Below are 24,466 nucleotides of genomic sequence, written 5' to 3'. Positions count from 1 at the left end.
ATGTTTCTTCCATCAACCAACGAAGAAACACATTGGTACTTTCCCATGATGAGTGAGTGCTTCAGGATCTCTTGCACTTACATGTGCAGCAGAGTACTGCAATGGAAGCATGCTGGGCCCATAACCCAGAGGTAGGCAGATTGAAACTATCCTTTGCTATATGCATTTTTTTTTTGTTAATTTAAGTAATCAAAACTGGGATTGATATTTTTGCTCTTTTATTTTTACTTAAAGTACAATAACTTTTACCATTTTAATTTGTTTTAATAGTATATTGACAGTATAGTTTTCTTTAAAAAATCCACTTAATTTTCTTTACCCTATTATTAAAAGGGTAATTGACAAAAACAAACTACATTGTCACCAGAAGAGCAATACAAAATGTACAAGTGATATATTAAAATCATCTTTCCAGCTTGAATTTCAATGATGCATTGGGGCAACGATTTTGTGAGAAACATCTTCACCCTTAAATAAAGATTTTCTTAATTCCTTACCTGTGTGCTAATTAGATATCACCTTGTTTTCACATTAAACAGACTTCTACATGAGAAAGCAGCAAGGATGCAGTGGCGTTAATGTTTCCTGGTGTCAACCTGTATTATTTCAGTAGACATTGAAATGAGGATGCATCTTGCTGCCTTTCCAATGAAGCAAGTTTAATTTAGTTATAGGTGAAAAACCATCCCTACAAAGGTGTTAATCAGAGACTTGGCTTTGTGGACACTTTTTAGAGAACAAATTTGTTAGCATAAAAATAAAGGCAGAAAATGAAGAGCTGTTTAATCACTCAATTGGATTTTTCTGCCAGCATATTTTTTTCTCTGCAACCCATTGCTAAATTGTGCTTCCTAGCTGTTTTTTATAAAATCACTGAATCAAATCTAACTCTGATTACATCAGAGAAGGCCAGGTACCCTACACCATAAGAGGGGGTTTGAAATTTTGACTTGTCTACTTAAATATCACCAAAACCTGATCACAAGGTCAATTATGTCCCTGGGTGGGATTAAACCACCAACCTTTTGGTTAGTAGCCGGACACACTAACCGATTGCGCCACAGTGACACTTTGCAAAAAGTACATACTGACAAAGGCTAATAAGCATTCATCTAGAACATTTCCTAGAAAAACTTTAAAAAGTCAATAATCTGGAGAGTTTTTGTAAGAATTTTCTTAAATCAACCAACGAAGAAACAAATTGGTACTTTCCCATGATGAGTGAGTGCTTCAGGATCTCTTGCACTTACATGTGCAGCAGAGTACTGCAATGGAAGCATGCTGGGCCCATTACCCAGAGGTAGGCAGATTGAAACTATCCTCTGCTATATGCATTTTTTTTGTTAATTAAAGTAATCCAAAACTGGTATTGATATGTTAGCTATTTTATGTTTACTTAAAGTACAATAACTTTTACCATTTTAATTTGTTTTAATAGTATATTGACAGTATTGTTTTCTTTCAAAAATCCACTTAATTTTCTTTACCCTATTATTAAAATGGTAATTGACAAAAACAAACTACATTGTCACCAGAAGAGCAATACAAAATGTACAAGTGATATATTAAAATCATCTTTCCAGCTTGAATTTCAATGATGCATTGGGGCAACGATTTTGTGAGAAACATCTTCACCCTTAAATAAAGATTTTCTTAATTCCTTACCTGTGTGCTAATTAGATATCACCTTGTTTTCACATTAAACAGACTTCCACATGAGAAAGCAGCAAGGATGCAGTGGCGTTAATGTTTCCTGGTGTCAACCTGTATTATTTCAGTAGAAATTGAAATGAGGATGCATCTTGCTGCCTTTCCAATGAAGCAAGTTTAATTTAGTAATAGGTGAAAAACCATCCCTACAAAGGTGTTAATCAGAGACTTGGCTTTGTGGACACTTTTCAGAGAACAAATTTGTTAGCATAAAAATAAAGCCAGAAAATGAAGAGCTGTTTAATCACTCAATTGGATTTTTTTTCCAGCATATTTCTTTTTCTCTGCAACCCACTGCTAAATTGTGCTTCCTAGCTGTTTTTATAAAATCACTGAATCAAATCTAACTCTGATTACATCAGAGAAGGCCAGGTACCCTACACCATAACAGGGGGTTTGAAATTTTGACTTGTCTACTTAAAGATCACCAAAATCTGATAACAAGGTCAATTACGTCCCTGGGTGGGATTGAACCACCAACCTTTTGGTTAGTAGCCAGACACACTAACCGATTGCGCCACAGAGACACTTTGTAAAAAGTACGTACTGACAAAGGCTAATAAGCATACATCTAGAACGTTTCCTAGAAAAACTTTAAAAAGTCAATAATCTGGAGAGTTTTTGTAAGATGTTTCTTCCATCAACCAATGAAGAAACACAGTGGTACTTTCCCATGATGAGTGAGTGCTTCAGGATCTCTTGCACTTACATGTGCAGCAGAGTACTGCAATGGAAGCATGCTGGGCCCATAACCCAGAGGTAGGCAGATTGAAACTATCCTTTGCTATATGCATTTTTTTTGTTAATTTAAGTAATCAAAACTGGGATTGATATTTTTGCTCTTTTATTTTTACTTAAAGTACAATAGCTTTTACCATTTTAATTTGTTTTAATAGTATATTGACAGTATAGTTTTCTTTAAAAAATCCACTTAATTTTCTTTACCCTATTATTAAAAGGGTAATTGACAAAAACAAACTACATTGTCACCAGAAGAGCAATACAAAATGTACAAGTGATATATTAAAATCATCTTTCCAGCTTGAATTTCAATGATGCATTGGGGCAACGATTTTGTGAGAAACATCTTCACCCTTAAATAAAGATTTTCTTAATTCCTTACCTGTGTGCTAATTAGATATCACCTTGTTTTCACATTAAACAGACTTCTACATGAGAAAGCAGCAAGGATGCAGTGGCAATAATGTTTCCTGGTGTCAACCTGTATTATTTCAGTAGACATTGAAATGAGGATGCATCTTACTGCCTTTCCAATGAAGCAAGTTTAATTTAGTAATAGGTGAAAAACCATCCCTACAAAGGTGTTAATCAGAGACTTGGCTTTGTGGACACTTTTCAGAGAACAAATTTGTTAGCATAAAAATAAAGCCAGAAAATGAAGAGCTGTTTAATCACTCAATTGGATTTTTTTTGCCAGCATATTTCTTTTTCTCTGCAACCCACTGCTAAATTGTGCTTCCTAGCTGTTTTTATAAAATCACTGAATCAAATCTAACTCTGATTACATCAGAGAAGGCCAGGTACCCTACACCATAAGAGGGGGTTTGAAATTTTGACTTGTCTACTTAAAGATCACCAAAATCTGATAACAAGTTCAATTACTTCCCTGGGTGGGATTGAACCACCAACCTTTTGGTTAGTAGCCAGACACACTACCCGATTGCGCCACAGAGACACTTTGCAAACAGTATATACTGACAAAGGCTAATAAGCATACATCTAGAACGTTTCCTAGAAAAACTTTAAAAAGTTAATAAGCTGGAGAGTTTTTGTAAGATGTTTCTTCCATCAACCAACGAAGAAACACATTGGTACTTTCCCATGATGAGTGAGTGCTTCAGGATCTCTTGCACTTATATGTGCAGCAGAGTACTGCAATGGAAGCATGCTGGGCCCATAACCCAGAGGTAGGCAGATTGAAACTATCCTTTGCTATATGCATTTTTTTTGTTAATTTAAGTAATCAAAACTGGGATTGATATTTTTGCTCTTTTATTTTTACTTAAAGTACAATAACTTTTACCATTTTAATTTGTTTTAATAGTATATTGACAGTATAGTTTTCTTTAAAAAATCCACTTAATTTTCTTTACCCTATTATTAAAAGGGTAATTGACAAAAACAAACTACATTGTCACCAGAAGAGCAATACAAAATGTACAAGTGATATATTAAAATCATCTTTCCAGCTTGAATTTCAATGATGCATTGGGGCAACGATTTTGTGAGAAACATCTTCACCCTTAAATAAAGATTTTCTTAATTCCTTACCTGTGTGCTAATTAGATATCACCTTGTTTTCACATTAAACAGACTTCTACATGAGAAAGCAGCAAGGATGCAGTGGCGTTAATGTTTCCTGGTGTCAACCTGTATTATTTCAGTAGACATTGAAATGAGGATGCATCTTGCTGCCTTTCCAATGAAGCAAGTTTAATTTAGTTATAGGTGTTAAACCATCCCTACAAAGGTGTTAATCAGAGACTTTGCTTTGTGGATACTTTTTAGAGAACAAATTTGTTAGCATAAAAATAAAGGCAGAAAATGAAGAGCTGTTTAATCACTCAATTGGATTTTTCTGCCAGCATATTTTTTTTCTCTGCAACCCATTGCTAAATTGTGCTTCCTAGCTGTTTTTTATAAAATCACTGAATCAAATCTAACTCTGATTACATCAGAGAAGGCCAGGTACCCTACACCATAAGAGGGGGTTTGAAATTTTGACTTGTCTACTTAAATATCACCAAAACCTGATCACAAGGTCAATTATGTCCCTGGGTGGGATTGAACCACCAACCTTTTGGTTAGTAGCCAGACACACTAACCGATTGCGCCACAGAGACACTTTGCAAAAAGTACATACTGACAAAGGCTAATAAGCATTCATCTAGAACGTTTCTTAGAAAAACTTTAAAAAGTCAATAATCTGGAGAGTTTTTGTAAGAATTTTCTTAACTCAACCAACGAAGAAACACATTGGTACTTTCCCATGATGAGATGAGTGCTTCAGGATCTCTTGCACTTACATGTGCAGCAGAGTACTGCAATGGAAGCATGCTGGGCCCATTACCCTGAGGTAGGCAGATTGAAACTATCCTCTGCTATATGCATTTTTTTTGTTAATTAAAGTAATCCAAAACTGGGATTGATATGTTAGCTATTTTATGTTTACTTAAAGTACAATAACTTTTACCATTTTAATTTGTTTTAATAGTATATTGACAGTATTGTTTTCTTTCAAAAATCCACTTAATTTTCTTTACCCTATTATTAAAATGGTAATTGACAAAAACAAACTACATTGTCACCAGAAGAGCAATACAAAATGTACAAGTGATATATTAAAATCATCTTTCCAGCTTGAATTTCAATGATGCATTGGGGCAACGATTTTGTGAGAAACATCTTCACCCTTAAATAAAGATTTTCTTAATTCCTTACCTGTGTGCTAATTTGATATCACCTTGTTTTCACATTAAACAGACTTCCACATGAGAAAGCAGCAAGGATGCATTGGCGTTAATGTTTCCTGGTGTCAACCTGTATTATTTCAGTAGACATTGAAATGAGGATGCATCTTGCTGCCTTTCCAATGAAGCAAGTTTAATTTAGTAATAGGTGAAAAACCATCCTTACAAAGGTGTTCATCAGAGACTTGGCTTTGTGGACACTTTTCAGAGAACAAATTTGTTAGCATAAAAATAAAGCCAGAAAATGAAGAGCTGTTTAATCACTCAATTGGATTTTTTTGCCAGCATATTTCTTTTTCTCTGCAACCCACTGCTAAATTGTGCTTCCTAGCTGTTTTTATAAAATCACTGAATCAAATCTAACTCTGATTACATCAGAGAAGGCCAGGTACCCTACACCAGTGGTTCTCAAACTCGGTCCTCAGGACCCCACACAGTGCATGTTTTGCAGGTAACCCAGCAGGTGCACAGGTGTGTTGATTACTCACTGACACATTTTAAAAGGTCCACAGGTGGAGCTAATTATGTCACTTGTGATTCTGTGAGGAGACCTGCAAAACATGCACTGTGTGGGGTCATGAGGACCGAGTTTGAGAACCTGTGCCCTACACCATAAGAGGGGATTTGAAATTTTGACTTGTCTACTTAAAGATCACCAAAATCTGATCACAAGGTCAATTACGTCCCTGGGTGGGATTGAACCACCAACCTTCTGGTTTATAGCCGTACACACTAACTGATTGCACCACAGAGACACTTTGCAAAAGTACATACTGACAAAGGCTAATAAGCATTCATCTAAAACATTTCCTAGAAAAACTTTAAAAAGTCAATAATCTGGAGAGTTTTTGTAAGATGTTTCTTCCATCCACCAACGAAGAAACACATTGGTACTTTCCCATGATGAGTGAGTGCTTCAGGATCTCTTGCACTTACATGTGCAGCAGAGTACTGCAATGGAAGCATGCTGGGCCCATAACCCAGAGGTAGGCAGATTGAAACTATCCTCTGCTATATGCATTTTTTTTGTTAATTAAAGTAATCCAAAACTGGGATTGATATTTTTGCTCTTTTATTTTTCATTAAAGTACAATAACTTTTACCATTTTAATTTGTTTTAATAGTATATTGAAAGAATTGTTTTCTTTTAAAAATCCACTTAATTTTCTTTACCCTATTATTAAAATGGTAATTGACAAAAACAAACTACATTGTCACCAGAAGAGCAATACAAAATGTACAAGTGATATATTAAAATCATCTTTCCAGCTTGAATTTCATTGATGCATTGGGGCAACGATTTTGTGAGAAACATTTTCACCCTTAAATAATGATTTTCTTAATTCCTTACCTGTGTGCTAATTAGATATCACCTTGTTTTCACATTAAACAGACTTCCACATGAGAAAGCAGCAAGGATGCAGTGGCGTTAATGTTTCCTGGTGTCAACCTGTATTATTTCAGTAGACATTGAAATGAGGATGCATCTTGCTGCCTTTCCAATGAAGCAAGTTTAATTTAGTAATAGGTGAAAAACCATCCTTACAAAGGTGTTAATCAGAGACTTGGCTTTGTGGACACTTTTCAGAGAACAAATTTGTTAGCATAAAAATAAAGCCAGAAAATGAAGAGCTGTTTAATCACTCAATTGGATTTTTTTGCCAGCATATTTCTTTTTCTCTGCAACCCACTGCTAAATTGTGCTTCCTAGCTGTTTTTATAAAATCACTGAATCAAATCTAACTCTGATTACATCAGAGAAGGCCAGGTACCCTACACCATAAGAGGGGGTTTGATATTTTGACTTGTCTACTTAAAGATCACCAAAATCTGATAACAAGGTCAATTACGTCCCTGGGTGGGATTGAACCACCAACCTTTTGGTTAATAGCCATACACACTAACTGATTGCGCCACAGAGACACTTTGCAAAAGTCCATACTGACAAAGGCTAATAAGCATTCATCTAAAACGTTTCCTAGAAAAACTTTAAAAAGTCAATAATCTGGAGAGTTTTTGTAAGATGTTTCTTCCATCAACCAAAGAAGAAACACATTGGTACTTTCCCATGATGAGTGAGTGCTTCAGGATCTCTTGCACTTACATGTGCAGCAGAGTACTGCAATGGAAGCATGCTGGGCCCATAACCCAGAGGTAGGCAGATTGAAACTATCCTTTGCTATATGCATTTTTTTTGTTAATTTAAGTAATCAAAACTGGGATTGATATTTTTGCTCTTTTATTTTTACTTGAAGTACAATAACTTTTACCATTTTAATTTGTTTAAATCCACTTAATTTTCTTTACCCTATTATTAAAAGGGTAATTGACAAAAACAAACTACATTGTCACCAGAAGAGCAATACAAAATGTACAAGTGATATATTAAAATCATCTTTCCAGCTTGAATTTCAATGATGCATTGGGGCAACGATTTTGTGAGAAACATCTTCACCCTTAAATAAAGATTTTCTTAATTCCTTACCTGTGTGCTAATTAGATATCACCTTGTTTTCACATTAAACAGACTTCCACATGAGAAAGCAGCAAGGATGCAGTGGCGTTAATGTTTCCTGGTGTCAACCCGTATTATTTCAGTAGACATTGAAATGAGGATGCATCTTGCTGCCTTTCCAATGAAGCAAATTTAATTTAGTAATAGGTGAAAAACCATCCCTACAAAGGTGTTAATCAGAGACTTGGCTTTGTGGACACTTTTCAGAGAACAAATTTGTTAGCATAAAAATAAAGCCAGAAAATGAAGAGCTGTTTAATCACTCAATTGGATTTTTTTGCCAGCATATTTCTTTTTCTCTGCAACCCACTGCTAAATTGTGCTTCCTAGCTGTTTTTATAAAATCACTGAATCAAATCTAACTCTGATTACATCAGAGAAGGCCAGGTACCCTACACCATAAGAGGGGGTTTGAAATTTTGACTTGTCTACTTAAAGATCACCAAAATCTGATAACAAGGTCAATTACGTCCCTGGGTGGGATTGAACCACCAACCTTTTGGTTTATAGCCGTACACACTAACTGATTGCGCCACAGAGACACTTTGCAAAAGTACTTACTGACAAAGGCTAATAAGCATTCATCTAAAACGTTTCCTAGAAAAACTTTAAAAAGTCAATAATCTGGAGAGTTTTTGTAAGATGTTTCTTCCATCCACCAACGAAGAAACACATTGGTACTTTCCCATGATGAGTGAGTGCTTCAGGATCTATTGCACTTACATGTGCAGCAGAGTACAGCAATGGAAGCATGCTGGGCACATAACCCAGAGGTAGGCAGATTGAAACTATCCTCTGCTATATGCATTTTTTTTTGTTAATTAAAGTAATCCAAAACTGGGATTGATATGTTGGCTCTTTTATTTTTACTTACAGTACAATAACTTTTACCATTTTAATTTGTTTTAATAGTATATTGACAGTATTGTTTTCTTTCAAAAATCCACTTAATTTTCTTTACCCTATTATTAAAATGGTAATTGACAAAAACAAACTACATTGTCACCAGAAGAGCAATACAAAATGTACAAGTGATATATTAAAATCATCTTTCCAGCTTGAATTTCAATGATGCATTGGGGCAACGATTTTGTGAGAAACATTTTCACCCTTAAATAAAGATTTTCTTAATTCCTTACCTGTGTGCTAATTAGATATCACCTTGTTTTCACATTAAACAGACTTCCACATGAGAAAGCAGCAAGGATGCAGTGGCGTTAATGTTTCCTGGTGTCAACCTGTATTATTTCAGTAGACATTGAAATGAGGATGCATCTTGCTGCCTTTCCAATGAAGCAAGTTTAATTTAGTAATAGGTTAAAAACCATCCCTACAAAGGTGTTAATCAGAGACTTGGCTTTGTGGACACTTTTCAAAGAACAAATTTGTTAGCATAAAAATAAAGCCAGAAAATGAAGAGCTGTTTAATCACTCAATTGGATTTTTTTTGCCAGCATATTTCTTTTTCTCTGCAACCCACTGCTAAATTGTGCTTCCTAGCTGTTTTTATAAAATCACTGAATCAAATCTAACTCTGATTACATCAGAGAAGGCCAGGTACCCTACACCATAACAGGGGGTTTGAAATTTTGACTTGTCTACTTAAAGATCACCAAAATATGTAAACAAGGTCAATTACATCCCTGGTTGGGATTGAACCACTAACCTTTTGGTTAGTAGCCAGACACACTAACCGATTGCGCCACAGAGACACTTTGCAAAAAGTATATACTGACAAAGTCTAATAAGCATACATCTAGAACGTTTCCTAGAAAAACTTTAAAAAGTCAATAATCTGGAGAGTTTTTGTAAGATGTTTCTTCCATCAACCAATGAAGAAACACATTGGTACTTTCCCATGATGAGTGAGTGCTTCAGGATCTCTTGCACTTACATGTGCAGCAGAGTACTGCAATGGAAGCATGCTGGGCCCATAACCCAGAGGTAGGCAGATTGAAACTATCCTTTGCTATATGCATTTTTTTTTTGTTAATTTAAGTAATCAAAACTGGGATTGATATTTTTGCTCTTTTATTTTTACTTAAAGTACAATAACTTTTACCATTTTAATTTGTTTTAATAGTATATTGACAGTATAGTTTTCTTTAAAAAATCCACTTCATTTTCTTTACCCTATTATTAAAAGGGTAATTGACAAAAACAAACTACATTGTCACCAGAAGAGCAATACAAAATGTACAAGTGATATATTAAAATCATCTTTCCAGCTTGAATTTCAATGATGCATTGGGGCAACGATTTTGTGAGAAACATCTTCACCCTTAAATAAAGATTTTCTTAATTCCTTACCTGTGTGCTAATTAGATATCACCTTGTTTTCACATTAAACAGACTTCTACATGAGAAAGCAGCAAGGATGCAGTGGCGTTAATGTTTCCTGGTGTCAACCTGTATTATTTCAGTAGACATTGAAATGAGGATGCATCTTGCTGCCTTTCCAATGAAGCAAGTTTAATTTAGTAATAGGTGAAAAACCATCCCTACAAAGGTGTTAATCAGAGACTTGGCTTTGTGGACACTTTTCAGAGAACAAATTTGTTAGCATAAAAATAAAGCCAGAAAATGAAGAGCTGTTTAATCACTCAATTGGATTTTTTTTGCCAGCATATTTCTTTTTCTCTGCAACCCACTGCTAAATTGTGCTTCCTAGCTGTTTTTATTAAATCACTGAATCAAATCTAACTCTGATTACATCAGAAAAGGCCAGGTACCCTACACCATAACAGGGGGTTTGAAATTTTGACTTGTCTACTTAAAGATCACCAAAATCTGATAACAAGGTCAATTACGTCCCTGGGTGGGATTGAACCACCAACCTTTTGGTTAGTAGCCGGACACACTAACCGATTGCGCCACAGAGACACTTCTCAAAAAGTCCCTACTGACAAAGGCTAATAAGCATACATCTAAAACTTTTCCTAGAAAAACTTTAAAAAGTCAATAATCTGGAGAGTTTTTTTAAGATGTTTCTTCCATCAACCAACGAAGAAACACATTGGTACTTTCCCATGATGAGTGAGTGCTTTAGGATCTCTTGCACTTACATGTGCAGCAGAGTACTGCAATGGAAGCATGCTGGGCCCATTACCCAGAGGTAGGCAGATTGAAACTATCCTCTGCTATATGCATTTTTTTTTTTAATTAAAGTAATCCAAAACTGGGATTGATATGTTAGCTCTTTTATGTTTTCTTAAAGTACAATAACTTTTACCATTTTAATTTGTTTTAATAGTATATTGACAGTATTGTTTTCTTTCAAAAATCTACTTAATTTTTTTTACCCTATTATTAAAATGGTAATTGACAAAAACAAACTACATTTGTTTGGGAGAAAAATGCAAAGGTACAAGACAGCTTTTCCTTGCCAATATCTCTCTTTTGCAAAGAGCTACGCATTGGAAAATTCAGGGCTATACCGTGTAGATGAAGCACTAACAGGAGGCTTTAAATGTTCTTTCTAGTGTCCTTCGTTTGGGAGAAAAATCCAATGGTACAAGACAGCTTTTCCTTGCCAATATCTCTCTTTTGCAAAGAGCTGCGCATTGGAAAATTCAGGGCTATGCCGTGTAGATGATGGCCTAACAGGAGGCTTTAAAATTTTCTTTCTAGTGTCCTTCGTTTGGGAGAAAAATGCAAAGGTACAAGACAGCTTTTCCTTGCCAATATCTCTCTTTTGCAAAGAGCTGCGCATTGGAAAATTCAGGGCTATGCCGTGTAGATGATGGCCTAACAGGAGGCTTTAAAATTCCAAACGAAGGACACTAGAAAGAAAATTTTAAAGCCTCCTGTTAGGCCATCATCTACACGGCATAGCCCTGAATTTTCCAATGCGCAGCTCTTTGCGATTACAATCCAACCTGAATCAGGCTCTATTACCTATCACAATGCAGTGCAGGTAGTACAAAATGGGGTTAATATAGGAGAAAAACCCCCAGAGCTGTGCTCCTTAACTGTCCCTGGTGGCTAGTGGAGCGGCTGCCCAGTAATCAGTGTCCACGCCAGTGCGCACACGGCCCGCCCCCTACAGCCACGCTGGATCTCGGTATAGTGTGGGCACAGAAGCCCCTTACCTCCCTTTCATCAGCGGCCTCGTGATCCCGGAGGGCGGTGTGTGTGTGACTGACCTTAGGAAGAAACCGGAGCCTCCGCTGCAGTGACCCAGCAACCAGGGCACGGGAGTATACTGCGCCGCTGGGAGTGATGGAGCTGCAGTAAAGATGTCTATTAGACCTAGCCTGCTGCAGCCCTTGGAGATTCTTATAAAAAAAGTTCTTCTTTTCTTGTCAAAATTAATAGCTAAGAATAGGCTGCCTGAGGCAGCCCCCTGTTAAGTGGCCTGCTACTGAAGGCACCAACTACAAACTGAGCTCCCTGTTCATGGAAGCGAGGTTATAGAGCAGGGGGCGCTGAGCATCTTGGGAACAGTCAAAAGCTTTGAGCCTGTTGGTGCCTCAGATCAAGATCCTACTCTACACCCCAATGTGAATCCTTGTGGAGTCCAGTGTACCCCACAGAAGAAATGAATGTGTCACACCCATTGGCAGCAACATTAGAATAGCTGCTGATGGGCACAATTGAGAAAGGAAGGGGGGAAAACATTTGAATCCAGCACATATATGTAATTTGAATATGTAATTTGTACCTTCCTACTTTAAAATGTAATGGATGAACCTCACCCTGTGAGAACTATCTTTATGATCAAGAGATCTCATATGCAAGATAAGTATGTGTTGGCAGAGGCGCTCACTGGGCAGAGATGCTGATCGCATCTCTGGCATGTGCCGGTGCACTGCGGCACCAGCACACACACACACTTCAGACCTGATCTCCTGTTGTGTGAATATGCACAGCAGAGATCAGGTCTGAATTAGGCCCTATATACAGCTGTCAGTAAGGCAGGGATCGTCTGCTGCCAGTGAGGCAGGGATCTGCTGCTGCCAGTGAGGCAGGGATGTGCTGCTGTCAGTGAAGCAGTGATCTGCTGCTGTCAGTGAGGCAGTGATCTGCTGCTGTCAGTAAGGCAGGGATGTGCTGCTATAAGTGAGGCAGGGATGTGCTGCTGTCAGTGAAGCAGGGATGTGCTGCTGTCAGCAAGGCAGTGATCTGCTGCCCACTATCTCCCTATCACCCCTGCCTGAGTCACACACTTTCCCTGTCACCCCTGCCCCAGTTACCCACTATCTCCCAGTCACCGCTGCCTCAGTTAACCACTATACCTGCGACCCCTGCCTCAGTCACCCACTATACCAGTCACCCCTGCTTTAGTCACCCACTATCTCTGTCACCCCGGCCTCAGTCACCCACTATCTCCCACTCATACATGCTTCAGTCACCCACTATCTCCCAGTCATCCCTGCCTCAGTCACCTACTGACACCAGTGCAGACATTTCTGCTGCGGCCTCTCCACTCTCCAGCGTGAACGTCCTGACGACTGAGGAAATCCGCTTCCCAGTTGAGGACTCCGGGAATGAACACTGCCGATATTGCTGGCAGATGACGTTCTACCCAACTGAGGATTTTTGATACTTCCAGCTTTGCTATGCAATTTCGAGTGCCGCCTTGATGATTTGTGTACACTACCGTGGTGGCGTTGTCCGATTGTACTTGAACAGGCCTGTTCTGTACTAGAGGCAGGGCCAGTGTCAATGAATTGAACACTGCCTGCAATTCCAGAATGTTTATCGGGAGGAGAGATTCCTCCCTGGTCCACCGATGGTGAAGGGTCGTCATCACGGCCATGACCTTGGTGAATTTCCGAGGTGCCGTGGCCAAACCAGAAGGCAGGACCTGAAATCCAAAAACTAACCAGGCACAACACTGCTTAGCTTCCAACATCAGATGAGATTGGACATATCCAGTGTGATGCGGCTGTAGATGATTTTTGCTGTTTCTAACTTCTACTTCTAACTACTGGTACATCAATGAATAAGTTTCAAAATAGAATGCATCAAGAGAACGATGTTGGTAGTATAAAACTACCTACAGCACCTGGTATTCCCAGGTGGTCTCACATCCAAGAACAAACCAGGCCTAAAATCAGGTGATATTGGGCATATACAGTGTGGTGTGGCTGTAGATGAGCTTAGTGGTTTCTGTTAGAGTTCTTCTACTTCTAACTACTAGTACATAAATGAATAAGCGGACGATTTATTAAACCTGGTGAAATGATAATTTGCATGGTGATAAAGTACCAGCCAATCAGCTCCTAATTGCCATGTCACAGGCTGGGTTTGAAAAATGACAGTTAGGAGCTGACTGGCTGGTACTTTATCACCTTGCACTTTATCAGTTCACCAGGCTTAATAGATCTGCCCCAATGTTTCAAAATGGAATGCATCAAGAGAACGGTGTTAGTATTGTAAAAATACACACAGCTCCTGGTATTTCCTGGTGGTCTCCCATCCAAGTACTAAAACCAGGACCAACACTGCTCAGCTTCCATGATCAGGAGAGATTGGGCAAATCCAGTGTGCTGTGGCTGTAGATGAGCTGGTGGTTTTTATTACAGCTCTTCTACTTCTAACTTCTGGTACATAAAAGAATACATGTAAAAATTGAATGTACCAAGAAAATGGTGTTGGTAGTTTAAAAACACCTAAAGAATCTGATACTACCAAGCAGTCTCCCATCCATGTATTAACAAAGTCCAATACTGCTTTGCTTCAAAAATCAAATGAGATTGGGCATATCCAGTGTGGTGTGGCTTTAGATAAGCTTTGTGGTTTCTGTTAGAGCTCTTCTACTTCTAACTACTGGTACATTAATGAATATGTATAAGGTTGTAGTTTATCCAATATGCCTTTACTACCTTACCTTTCAACCCCCCCTCCCCTCTTCTCCTTATAGCTTCCTTAGTTCTCTCCTCCTCATGTGTGCGTTATTTGTTTTCTCATACGTCCTAGATGATGCTGGGGTCACATTAAGAACCTTGGGGTATAGACTGGATCCACAGGAGACATGGGCACTTTAAGACTTTCAAAGGGTGTGAACTGTCTCCTCCCTCTATGCCCCTCCTCCAGACTCCAGTTTTAGTATTGTGCGCAGTGATACTGGATGCACTACAGGGGAGCTCTACTGAGTTTCTCTGAAAAGACTTGTTAGTTTTTTTTATTTTCAGGGAGGCTGCTGGCAACAGTCTCCCTGCTTCGTGGGACTTAGGGGAGAGAAGTATGACCAACTTCTAGTGAGTTCAATAGCTCTGCTTCAGGCTGACAGGACACCATTAGCTCCTGAGGGTGATGATCGCTGGGTACGCCTAGATGCACACTCCCGCAGCCTGCCGTCACCCCCTTACAGAGCCAGAAGACAGGTGAGTAGCAGAAGAACAGAAGACTTCTTCTCCAGTGATGGCATTCTGAGGTACAGAGCAGCGAGCGGAACGCTGCGCGCCATGCTCCCACACAAACACAGGCACTGCAGGGTGCAGGGCACGGGGGGGGGGGCACCCTGGGCAGCATAAATTCCTCACAAAAGGCTGGAAAAAGTGGACATTAGTGCCTGGGCACTGTCCTTACCCCGCTAGCGTAATTAATTATTTCTGAGCAGGACAGATACGCGCCATTACAGTAGCGGGGCTTCTTCCTCACCTCACCAGAACATCTTTAGAGCATTACAAGTCTATCACTATAGAGTTTATTATTTCCCAGACTGTGTACTTTTGGCGCTGGATTGTGAGCTGAAAAATCCTCTGTGTCCCTCTGACAGATTTACTGACGGTCTGTCCCCCATAAGCCGATGTGTCTGTGGGTACTTGGTACATGTGTGTCAACATGTCGATGGCTGAATGTTTTTCCCAAGAGGAAACTATATTAGGAATGCAGACATATGATGGTGGCCCTGTTGGCACCACCAATAACTGACTGGGTAAAAGTTTCAGTAATATCAGAGTAAGGTTGGATAAATCTGTGTCCCAGACACAGACGTAGAGAATAGATGTGATGTTCATGGCTATGTTTCTTTTCCCTCAGGCCCCGCGGGGTCGCAAAAATGTTATTTTGCCCAGTTACTACACACTGATACTGACACGGATACTGATTCCTATGTCGACCATAATGTTTCCTGATTAGATCCAATATTGGCAAGGAGCATTCAGTACATGATTGTGGATATTAAGGACATATTAAAATCACTGAAGACCCTGCTGTTCCTGACAAAGGGGTCTATATGTATGTATATATAGATATATAATGAAAGCTGATGTAACGTTCCTCCATCTCTGTTTGAGAAAGTCTGGGCCAGCTCGACAAGATGGTTTCAAATCCCCAAAAGGATTCTGGTTGTTTATTCATTTCCCGCCGCGGACAGAATAAAGTGGGAGTCACCCCCTGTTCTGCACGGGGCCCTGTCACAAATCCAGCGGATCGTATGCAGGAAGCTACATTATTTCTAGTTATGTAACCAAGGGTACATTACTTAGACCTGCCATTACATGTGCATGGGTGAGTAGTAGTATTCAAGAATTGGTCGAATACCTTGTCATCCGATATAGATACCTTGGAGAGATGGGATACTCCTTACGTTGTATCATATCAAGGACACTGCAGCATACTTACGTGAGACTGCAAGGGATATAGGACTCTTGAGTTCACGGGCCAATTTCATGGCAGTCTCGGATAGGAGGGCATTGTGGATTCACCAAGAGAATGCTGATGCTGACTCCAAGAAGAAAGGGAGTCCCTTCCCTATGAAGGTGAAGCGTTGTTTGGTGACTGCCTAGTTAATTTGATCTCGGCAGCTCCCGCAGGTAAGTCAACCTTCTTGCCCTATGTTCCCTCCCAACGGATGAAGACGCATCATTATCTGATGCAGTCATTTCGGCCCAATAGATATGCAAGAAGTTAAGATTCCCCTTTCTTTGCAGGTAGAGGAAGGAGAAGAGGGAAGAGGTCTGCATCCTCTTCAAGATCGCAGGAGCAGAGATCATCCTCTGCTTCTGCCAAATCCACCGCATGACGCTGGGGCTCTCTTGCAGGAGCCCGCACCAGTGGGGGCACGTCTAAAACTCTTCAGTCAGTTCTGGATTCATTCGGACATGGACTCGTGTGTTTTACAAATAGTGTCCCAAGGGTACAAACTGGGGTTTCAAGACGTTCCCCCTCACCGATTGTTCAAATCGGCTTTAGTCAGCAGGGAGCAGGTTTTTATTCAAGCCTCTTCGTGGTCCCTAAGCCGGACAGCTCAGTCAGACCAATCTGAAATCTGAAATCCCTCAATTTCTACCTAAGGAAATTAAATTTCAAGATGGAATCTCTCAGTGCAGTGATCTCCAGTCCGGAGGAAGGAGATTTCATGGTTTTGGTAGACATAAAGGATGCCTACTTACATGTTCCCATTTAGCCTCTGCATCAAGCTACCTGAGGTTTGCAATTCAGTATTGTCATTACCAATTTCAGACATTGCCGTTTGGTCTGTCCACGGCTCTGAGGATTTTCACCAGGGTGATCGCAAGCAAGGAGTAACAATTATCCCGTACTTGGATGATCTTTTGATAAAGGCGAAATCCAGGGACCAGTTAGTGCAAAACATTGCACTCTCCCTGACAGTTCTTCAACAACATAGTTGGCTCCTAAACTTGCCAAAATCGCAGTTGGTCCCAATGACGCGGTTGTTGTTTTTGGGAGTGATACTGGACACAGAAGAGGTTTTCTTCCAGTGGAAAGGCTCTGGAGATCCAGAGTCTGGTCAAACAAATTCTGAAACCAGCAAGAGTGTTAATCCATCAATGCATTTGGTTGCTGGGTAAGATGGTTGCGGCCTACGAGCCCATTCAGTTTGGCTGGTTCCATGCCAGAGTGTTCCAGTGGGACCTGTTGGACAAGTGGTACGGATCCCACCTACACACGCACCGGAGGATAATCCTGTCTTCCAAGACCAGAATCTCACTCCATTGGTGGCTGCACAGTTCTCACCTCCTAGAGGGGCGAAGGTTCGGGATCCAGGACTGGATCCTAGGGACCATGGATGCAACCCTCCGAGGCTGGGGAGCAGTTACACAGGGGGAAAACGTCCAAGGAAGATGGTCAAGTCGGGAAAGTTGTCTCCACATAAATGTTCTGGAGTTAAGGGCCATTTAATAACTGCAGACACAGTACGCACTGGGACGGGTGCCCAGCATCCTCTACGGAATAAGAGAAAAGGATTTACCTGTAGGTATTAAAATCCTATTTTCTCTAACGTCCTAGAGGATGCTGGGGACTCCGTAAGGAACATGGGGATAGACGGCTCCGCAGGAGACATGGGCACTTTAAGAAAGACTTTAGTTCTGGGTGTGCACTGGCTCCTCCCTCTATGCCCCTCCTCCATACCTCAGTTTGATACTGTGCCCAGTGGAGACTGGGTGCTTTTCAGGAGCTCTCCTGAGCTTTCTGACAGAAAGTATTTTGTTAGGTTTTTAATTTTCAGGGAGCACTGCTGGCAACAGACTCCCTGCATCGAGGGACTGAGGGGAGAGAAGCAGCCCTACTCTCCGAGTTGCAAGGTCCTGCTTCTTAAGCTACTGGACACCATTAGCTCCAAAGGGATTAGCTCCAAAGGGATTGGTACGCAGGATCTCACCCTCGCCGTCCGTCCCAGAGCCGCGCCGCCGTCCCGCTCGCAGAGCCGGAAGATAGAAGCCGGGTGAGTATGAGAAGAAAAGAAGACTTCAGAGGCGGCAGAGGACTTCATGATCTTCATTGAGGTAACGCACAGCACTGCAGCTGTGCGCCATTGCTCCCATACACCTCACATACTCCGGTCACTGTAAGGGTGCAGGGCGCAGGGGGGGCGCCCTGGGCTGCAATATAAACCTCTTTTTGGCAGAAATATAACATATATACAGCTGGGCACTGTATATATGTATGAGCCCCCGCCAATTGTACAGTTTAAGCAGGACAGAAGCCCGCCGCCGAGGGGGCGGGGCTTCTCCCTCAGCACTCACCAGCGCCATTTTTTCTCCACAGCACCGCTGAGAGGAAGCTCCCCGGACTCTCCCCTGCTTATACCACGGTAGACAAGAGGGTTGAAAAGAGAGGGGGGGGGCACATAATTTGGCGCAAATTACTTACAGCAGCGCTACTGTGCAAACATTAAGTTACTGTGCTATTCCTGGGTTATATAGCGCTGGGGTATGTGCTGGCATACTCTCTCTCTGTCTCTCCGAAGGGCAGAGCCGGCCATAGGCATAGGCAAACTAGGCAATTGCCTAGGGCATTTGATATGCCTAGGGGCATCAGCAACTTCTGCTGATTAAAATGATATGCGGCATGCCTATATTCTGTGTGTAGCATTTCATATGCAGATACAGCCACAGTCTCACACAGTATATAGGCGTGCTGCATATCATTTTAATCGGCAGAAGCTGCGTGTGCATCCTAACAACATAGCAATGCAAATAAGATGCATTTTAATAAAAAAAAGGTGCCCCAACGTTAGCATTGAGGCAAGATTTATGAGGACACATCTGTATCCAAGCAGAGGCAGAGGTCACAGTGTTAGTGGCAGTGTGAGTGCTGTGTGCATGTGAGTGGGTTGATTGTGCAGTAGTGTTCGGTATATGAGTAAGGAGCATTATGTGTGTCATGTAAAAATGCATTAATAATGTGCAACATATGTGTAAGGGGCACTATGTGTGTCATTATGTGTATAAGGGCATTAATAATGTGCGGCATATGTGTAAGGGATATGGGTGGTCATTCCGAGTTGTTCGCTCGGTAATTTTCTTCGCATCGCAGCGATTTTCCGCTAATTGCGCATGCGCAAGGGTGGTCATTCCGAGTTGTTCGCTCGGTAATTTTCTTCGCATCGCAGCGATTTTCCGCTAATTGCGCATGCGCAATGTTCGCTCTGCGACTGCGCAAAGTAAATTTGCTATGCAGTTAGGTATTTTACTCACGGCATTACAAGGTTTTTTCTTTGTTCTGCTGATCGTAGTGTGATTGACAGGAAGTGGGTGTTTCTGGGCGGAAACTGGCCGTTTTATGGGTGTGTGTGAAAAAACGCTGCCGTTTCTGGGTAAAACGCGGGAGTGTCTGAAGAAACGGGGGAGTGTCTGGGCGAACGCTGGGTGTGTTTGTGACGTCAAACCAGGAACGAAACTGACTGAACTGATCACAGTTGTCGAGTAAGTCTGGAGCTACTCAGAAACTGCTAAGAAGTGTCTATTCGCAATTCTGCTAATCTTTCGTTCGCAATTTTGATAAGCTAAGATTCACTCCCAGTAGGCGGCGGCTTAACGTGTGCAATGCTGCTAAAAGCAGCTTGCGAGCTAACAACTCGGAATGAGGGCCATTATGTGTAAAAGGGCATTAATAAAGGTTGTCATAATGTGTAAGACGCATTATGTTTATAAGGACATTAGTGATGTGTCTCATATGTGTAAGGGGCATTACTGTGTGGAATTATGTGTATAAATGCATTACTAATGTGTGGCATTATGTGTATAAGGTGCTCTAATATGTAGCGTTGCGTATAGAAAGGGCATTTACTGTGTCGTCTAATGTGAATAAAGAGCAATAGGGTGTGGTGTAATGTAAATAAGGAGCAATTCAGTGTGATGTAATGTGAATACGGAGCACTACTGTGAGAAGTAACGTTTATAAGGTAAAGTAATACTACTGTGGGATGTAATGTGAATTATGGACACTATCGCGTGATCAAATGTGAATAAAATTGCAGTACTGTGTGGCGGAATTTTAATTGGGGGTACTATTGTGTGGACATGCCCATTGCCAGCAAAAACACACCCCTTTTTGGACTGTGCGCCAAATGTGCGAACTGTTCCTGTTTAAAATATAGGGGGTACAAACACCAAAATAAGTACTGTTATGGGTGAGGGTTGATGGTGCTGGGAAAGAGGTGCAAGGTCAGAGGCGGAACCAGCGGTGGTGCTAGGGGGCACCAGGCAAAATCTTGCCTAGGGCATCATATTGGTTAGGGCCAGCTTTGGCAAAGGGCCTTGTGGGGGAAATGTCTTCAGTAAAAGCATTCCCTGTGTGTGTGGTGTGTCGGTACGCGTGTGTCGACATGTCTGAGGAAGAAGGCTATATTAGAGAGGAGCGGGAGCAAATGAATGTGGTGTCTCCGCCGACACCTGATTGGATGGATATGTGGAATGTTTTAAATGCTAGTGTAAACTCATTGCACAAAAGATTAGACAAGGCTGAAGCTTTGGGACAGTCAGGGTCTCAACCCATGCCTGATCCTATGTCGCAGGGACTGTCAGGGTCTCATAAGTGCCCACTATCCAGATTGTTGACACAGATACCGACACGGATTCTGACTCTAGTGTCGATTACGATGATGCAAAGTTACAGCCAAAATTGGCAAAATACATTTGATATATGATTATGGCAATAAAAGATGTTTTGCACATCACAGAGGAGCCCCCTATCCCTGACAAGAGGGTACATATGTACAAGGGAAAGAAGCCTGAGGTAACCTTTTCCCCTCACACGAGCTGAACGAGTTATGTGAAAAAGCTTGGGAATCTCCTGCAGATTTCCAAAAGGATTCTTATGGCGTATCCTTTCCCATCAACGGATAGGTTACGATGGGAATCCTCCCCTTGGGTGGACAAAGCATTAACACGCTTATCCAAGAAGTTAGCCCTCCCGTCCCAGGATACGGCTACCCTCAAAGAGTCTGCTGACCGCAAACAGGAGATTACCCTGAAGTCCATTTATACACATTCAGGTACCTTACTCAGACCGGCAATTGCGTCGGCCTGGGTGTGTATGTGTAGTGCTGTAGCGGCATGGACGGATACTCTAGATAAGGATACTATTTTATTGCCCCTGGGGCATATAAGAGATGCTGTCCTATATATGTGTGTATGCAAACTACAGGTGGTGCTGCATGGCTCACACCCTTTTACTTGTCTTGTAGAGCAACTCTGGAGCTGTTACTGGGTCCAGCTGCTGCAAGAAATCAGCTTGAATGCTTCAGGGGCTGGGGCATGGCCAACATGAGCCCCACACTGATGGGGGTGTATAAAGCGATCTAGGGGTCATCCAAGCGCAACCCCACAAAGGCCGCCATGCCCTGCGTGACCATTTTCTCTTTTCATATGCAGACGAGGGTTGCAGCCAACTATACCCATTGCTTGGATGACATCACCATATGCGAATCCATCTGCTGCAGGCCTTCCCCCAGGAATGCTTGCACTAGTTGTTGCATTTGGTTTGTTGTTTGGGGGGTGCTTCAGTATTAGGCAGCCTTCTTCCCTCACACATTCGTCTGAAAATGTGTTCTCCCTGCAGTTGTTGTCCCCAGATGAGAGTTCCCTTGTGCTGCCTCAGTTGAATCTCCTTTACTTGACGGAGGTGTGCCTGAGCAGCGGCCCTCCCCAGCCCTATCTCAAATCATACTTATTTTGCTTAGGTGATTCCATGGTCATGAAGATTGTTTTCCCAGGGTGAGGTTCATTCATTGCATTCTGGGTATGCTGACCTCTGTGATTTCCCCAAATGTGGGAATCTCGACTGCATAATTTGTGGTAGGGGGGGGGGACTGCATTTGTGCTTTCCCCTGGTTGGCTCTGGTATAATTTAGATCTCATTGTCTCAGGTCTCTCTCCCGCCTAGTTTGCTGTCTGTTTCCACTTCTCTTTTCTTGAGCCCCTCCCTTCTATGCCCTTGCGCACTATCCTGACTTCTCCCGTCTGCTTACTTTGTGCCTTCCAACGCACAATGCGAACTACAGGTGGTGTTGCAGGGCCCACACCCTTTTATTTGCCTTACAGAGCAGCTCTGGAGCTGTTACAGTGCCCAGCTGCTGCAAGAAATCAGCTTGAATGCTTCAGGGGCTGGGGCATGGCCAACATGAGCCCCACACCAAAGGAGGGTGGGGGGTGTTCAATGCGAACTAGGGGTCATCCAAGCGCCCCTTTTCTCTTTTCATATGCAGATGAGGGTTCCAGCCAACTTTGGCCCACTGCTTGGATGACATCACCGTATGCAAATCCGTCTGCTGCAGACCTTTCCCCAGGAATGCTTGTACTAGTTGTTGCATATGGTTTGATGTTTGAGGGTGCTTCAGTATTAGGCAGCCTTCCGCCCTCTCATTTTCATCTGAAAAGATGTGGTCTCCCTGCAGTTGTTGTCCCCAGACAAGAGTTCCCTTGTGCTTCCTCAGTTGAATCTCCTTAACTTGACGGGGGTGTGCTCGAGCAGCCGCCCTCCACAGCCCTATCCCAACACATGCTTTTCTTGCGTATGAGATCTCTTGATCATGAAGATAGTTCTCACAGGGTGAGGTTCATCCATTACATTTTAAAGTAGGAAGGTACAAATTACATATTCAAATTACATATATGTGCTGGATTCAAATGTTTTCCCCCCTTCCTTTCTCAATTGTGCCCATCAGCAGCTATTCTAATGTTGCTGCCAATGGGTGTGACACATTCATTTCTTCTGTGGGGTACACTGGACTCCACAAGGATTCACATTGGGGTGTAGAGTAGGATCTTGATCTGAGGCACCAACAGGCTCAAAGCTTTTGACTGTTCCCAAGATGCTCAGCGCCCCCTGCTCTATAACCTCGCTTACATGAACAGGGAGCTCAGTTTGTAGTTGGTGCCTTCAGTAGCAGGCCACTTAACAGGGGGCTGCCTCAGGCAGCCTATTCTTAGCTATTAATTTTGACAAGAAAAGAAGAACTTTTTTTTATAAGAATCTACAAGGGCTGCAGCAGGTTAGGTCTAATAGACATCTTTACTACAGCTCCATCACTCCCAGCGGCGCAGTATACTCCCGTGCCCTGGTTGCTGGGTCACTGCAGCGGAGGCTCCGGTTTCTTCCTAAGGTCAGTCACACACACACCGCCCTCCGGGATCACGAGGCCGCTGATGAAAGGGAGGTAAGGGACTTCTGTGCCCACACTATACCGTGATCCAGCGTGGCTGTAGGGGGTGGGCCATGTGCGCACTGGCGTGGACACTGATTACTGGGCAGCCGCTCCACTAGCCACCAGGGACAGTTAAGGAGCACAGCTCTGGGGGGGTTTTCTCTTATATTAACCCCATTTTGTACTACCCGCAGTGCATTGTGATAGGTAATAGAGCCTGATTCAGGTTGGATTGCAATCGCAATAAGCAATCCAACTGCAAAAATTGCTAAGAGCATACGCATGCGCCTGCATTTTCTGCGGCACCCCGCAGATAATGCGATCGCTTCTGACTGTCAATCGGTGCTGGGGGGGGGGGCAGCAACAATCCATTTCCAAGTCGGAGATGGAGCGGTGCATGGGCAGGGCTACAAAATGGGGTCGGCAACGGAGAAACAGGAGGCGTGGTCAGAGCTGCTGCATGACATCACATGCAGCAGCTGCGATCACAAAAATGGTGGCGGCTTCCTGCGCACACATACAGTCTGCACCAACAGGAGGCTAACCCATTTTTTATGATCACGCTGAACTGCACTGAGACTGCAATTTCAGCGTGGTCAAGAAGGGAGGCGGCATGCTGGGTGGCCCCAGCATGCGAACCAAAGGATTGCAAATTCTGTTACTTAGCAGAATTTGCAATCCTTACTGAATTAGGCCCATTGATTACAAAATGTATTTGTAAATATTTGAAGTTTTTCTTCAGGGACTAACACAAAAGATGCTTGGGGCTACTAACACATGGGTAAGCCACGTAAAGCTTCCCATGGGTCAGTGGCATCACAACGGGGTTGCGGCCCACACCCGAGTGTCACCCGCCAAGGGGGGTGACACCAAAGTGCCGGCTCCTCTTCAGTGACAGAATATGGG

At 42.0% G+C, this 24,466-nt stretch overlaps 4 non-coding genes across 4 annotated transcripts; 1 reads left to right on the top strand and 3 right to left on the bottom strand.

Moving 5' to 3' along the window:
* Positions 1-2,163: 2,163 nt before the first annotated feature.
* On the bottom strand, positions 2,164-2,237 carry TRNAS-ACU (transfer RNA serine (anticodon ACU)). The gene has a single exon. It is a non-coding gene; the product is annotated as a tRNA-Ser (tRNA).
* A 2,263-nt stretch (positions 2,238-4,500) lies between these two features.
* On the bottom strand, positions 4,501-4,574 carry TRNAS-ACU (transfer RNA serine (anticodon ACU)). The gene has a single exon. It is a non-coding gene; the product is annotated as a tRNA-Ser (tRNA).
* Positions 4,575-10,525: 5,951 nt separating this feature from the next.
* Positions 10,526-10,599, bottom strand: TRNAS-ACU (transfer RNA serine (anticodon ACU)). The gene has a single exon. It is a non-coding gene; the product is annotated as a tRNA-Ser (tRNA).
* An 11,480-nt stretch (positions 10,600-22,079) lies between these two features.
* Positions 22,080-22,246, top strand: LOC134951673 (U1 spliceosomal RNA). The gene has a single exon (XR_010184370.1). It is a non-coding gene; the product is annotated as a U1 spliceosomal RNA (small nuclear RNA).
* Positions 22,247-24,466: the final 2,220 nt, after the last annotated feature.

The sequence above is a fragment of the Pseudophryne corroboree genome, chromosome 8, assembly GCF_028390025.1.
Source record: "Pseudophryne corroboree isolate aPseCor3 chromosome 8, aPseCor3.hap2, whole genome shotgun sequence".
Classification (NCBI taxonomy): Eukaryota; Metazoa; Chordata; class Amphibia; order Anura; family Myobatrachidae; genus Pseudophryne; species Pseudophryne corroboree.
This window is presented reverse-complemented; position numbering and strand designations above follow the sequence as displayed.